Consider the following 3,457-nt stretch of genomic DNA (forward strand, 5'->3'; position numbering starts at 1 on the left):
ACTACCACTGAGTTGGTCCTAAGTCATAGCAACCCCCTCCATCAGGTTTCTGAAATTGTAAATCTTTACAACCCAAGGGCAAGCAGTTCATATCCACTAGTTGCCCAAAGGGAGGGAGGTATCCTTCGTGCCATTAGCAGCCTCTTAAAACCCACTGGAAGGTCAGCTAAGTCAGTTCCCACTCAACGGAATATAACAGTAATAGAACTTTAAAGGAGGAGACTGCCTATCTTTCTCCCTTTGAGTGATTGCTGGATTCAAACCTCTGACTTTTCAATTAGTGCAGCACACTGTACCACCAGTTTCCTATGGTTAGCAAATGCAGCTCAACTTATTGCTGTCAAGTCAGAAGTGACTCACAGCTGACCCTCCACTGGGTCCACTGGGTTTCCAAGGCTGTATGTAGCACAGGAGGAGATTGCCCATCTTCCTTTCTCCTTGGAACCACTGGTGGACTTGAACCACCAGAGAATTGCACGCTGTGAGTTACTAGTGCAAGGCCTTACAGTCTGTGCCACCAGAAATTTGGTTTTAATTTGCAACTTCTTAATTTTGTTGGCCATCTTTCCAGATGCTTATTAGCCATTTATATATATTCTTCAGTGAATAAAAGTTATTAAAACATTTGCACCTTTTTAAATTGAGTTACTTGTCTGCTTAACATTGAGTTGTAACAGAGTTCTTAATATTCTAGATATGAGTCATTGTTAACTATGCTATTTGCCAGTATTTTTCCTGGTTTTGTATCTTTTCCTGTGAGTGTATGTTGGAACTTCTTATGTAGAATTCTGTAGGGTCTGGACTGAAATTACTCCAGAAGCGAATTGTGTTTATTTTGCCAGCCTCCTGGGCCACTTGCATGATCCAAAGATGACTCCTGCATTAAGTTCTCGTTCCAGACAGCAGAAAATGAAACAATTAAAAATGCCATGGCGTGGATCAGGTGTCTTTTTTTTTCCAATCTAACATTTTAATTCTACTGCATTATCTTTTAAAATGACAAGAATATAGGCAAACAGTATTCATTATCAGAAAAGATCAAGTGTGATCATCCATGGCATTTAGGAACAAATGAATACCATATTTCAAAGAAATGTTATATTCATTTTACAAAACAGTGAAGTTTCATTGTAAGTAGTAAATTTCACTTTATCTCTGTACGTAATTTAACTTTGTTTAACTGGTTTACATAATTCCACTTTCTCCAACTGGATGCTGTGCAGGATCCAGCCCTATTTTCTTCATTGATACAGCAACATCAAACAAATAGTCATAGCATTCACACATGGTTTTAGTCTTCTGCCAAGTGTCTCCCCACACTACACTCCGTGACGCCTGACAAGCACTGCACAGGTATCTGGATATTCGTTCATAGCACGAGCCATTCTCTCTTTGAGATTCTTCTCCTCAGGTGTATTCTCAATAATGAGAACAACTAACATGTCATCATATCTGTAGTACCCTCCCGAGGTACATTTCTGTATTCCTTTTATCATCTCTTGGTGTGTAATTTTAAACTCCTTTCCTGGAAAAATAAGGGTGGCCATGACGGCAGCTTTAGAATGGGTGTGGATCACTGCACCAGCACCTCTCATTGTGTACGCATTCATGAAAAGAGGAGTACACTGACTTTTTCTCAGCTTCTTATAGGGTGGTGGTCCACTTACATCCTGTTCATTTAAGTCACAAACATGTCTTCGGGCTGAATTCGTTCCTTTTGCACTCCTGAGGGAGCAATGTAGATTTCATTGCCATGCCTCATGCTAATTCATCCTCCAGTCCCAATGACCCAGCCCCAGTGGTAAAATTGTTTGCAAAGCTCTGGGATTAGGCATCTTGGATGTTCTTTGTCCTGAGCAAAGCATCGCCTCGAGCAGCAGTTGCCTTCCGCAGCACGGTAGTCAGACATGGCCTGGGCGAGGTGGTTCTGCAGCCACCGAACTTCGATCGCTGAACTGGATCGCTCCCAAAGATCCTCCTGCCACTATGTGGAGATCACTTTAAAGACGTTCTTTCTTAAAAATAAGTTTTCAACCAGTATAAAAGAAAAATTTATTTTAAAAGCTAGGGTTTCTCACAATAATTAATTTACATTGTATTTCACTCATATGCATTGTGTTCCACACAATCCCTCATTTACATCGTATTTCAATCATTCATATGTATTGTATCCCATATAATTAGTTACTATTGATCTGTGCCTATTCTTACACTATCTTTTCAGGTCCCCATTGAATCTTTCTCTTTCCCTCACCCTACCCCAGTCCACCCACTAAGCTGTTATCCTAGTGACTTCACCCTTGCTCTTTGCTCAATACAGCACAATTTTTAATATCTTGACTTTGACATCTTTGATTTTTTTATATGGGTTCTGACTGTGGATCCAGGTAAAATTAAATCATTGACAATTCCAGGCTTTTCTCCATCTTTTATTATTTTAGGGGCCTCTGTAGGGAGTTGCTCTGTTAACCCAAAAGTTATGCTTCTCTACTGATTCAAATCTGCCAGTAGCTGCCAGTAGCTCTTCAGGGGAAGGTTGGGCAGTCTCCTCCCATGTGGTTTATAGCTTCAGAAATCCAGTGGAGGATCAGCTATGAGTCATTTCCAACTCGAAAGCAATGAGTGAGCGAGCTACATAGATATGTGTCTCAAGGAAATAATGGCTCATACAATTGTAGAGACTAGCAAGTCCCAGGTCTCTAGGTTAATTCTCAAAGGAGGCCAATGAGTCTAAGCAATCAGCAGGCTGAGTCTCAGGCCTCTGACTCTGAAGGCTGCAGACTTCAAAAGTCGGCACATCCAAAGGCTGTTGAGGGAAGCAGGGCCACAGACGGCTGGCTATGGAGACGACACTGAGGAGTTCCAGTCAGTCAACTATGGCAGGCCACTGGTTCAACCTCACTGGAGCTTGTGAGCCAGATAGAGACCAGACAGAAAGTTCTCTAGCTTTTTGCAAGAAAGTCCAAGCATAAATCCAGTGAAGGCCATACTGCTCAGATTTCCCCTTAGTCAGATAAGCTGATCATATCTTTACAGACTCACTTCTCATCTTGCCTCATTAATATCCAATGTGTATGTTGTGTTGGAACCTTTTCATGGCTGACTCTCCAGCAGGCTTCAGAGGCTATAAACCACACAGAAATAATGTACCTAACTTTCTCCTGAGGAGCAGCTGGTGGATTTTGGACTGCATGCCTTTGGGTTGGATTTGAACTATGTTCCTTTAACTTGGCAGTGCAACTCCCTACTACTAAGCCACTGGAGCACTTAGAATTTTTAATACATTGTATCACCGACAACCAGGAGAAGATGAATGGGATCTTCTAAGAATCAAATCCCAAAGCTTCTCTAAAAGGGTTAAAAGGGAAGCCACAGAATGGGAAAAAGTATTTGGTAATGACATGTCAGATAAGGTACTTATATCCAGAATTTATAAAATACTTGAGCACCACAACAA

At 41.3% G+C, this 3,457-nt stretch overlaps 1 pseudogene; it reads right to left on the bottom strand.

Annotated features, from left to right (window-relative positions):
* Positions 1-1,185: 1,185 nt before the first annotated feature.
* LOC102854907 lies at positions 1,186-1,909 on the bottom strand (annotated as a pseudogene).
* Between the last annotated feature and the right edge of the window lie 1,548 nt (positions 1,910-3,457).

The sequence above is a fragment of the Elephantulus edwardii genome, unplaced genomic scaffold, assembly GCF_000299155.1.
Source record: "Elephantulus edwardii isolate Elephantulus edwardi_28Jun2011 unplaced genomic scaffold, EleEdw1.0 scaffold00263, whole genome shotgun sequence".
NCBI lineage: Eukaryota > Metazoa > Chordata > Mammalia > Macroscelidea > Macroscelididae > Elephantulus > Elephantulus edwardii.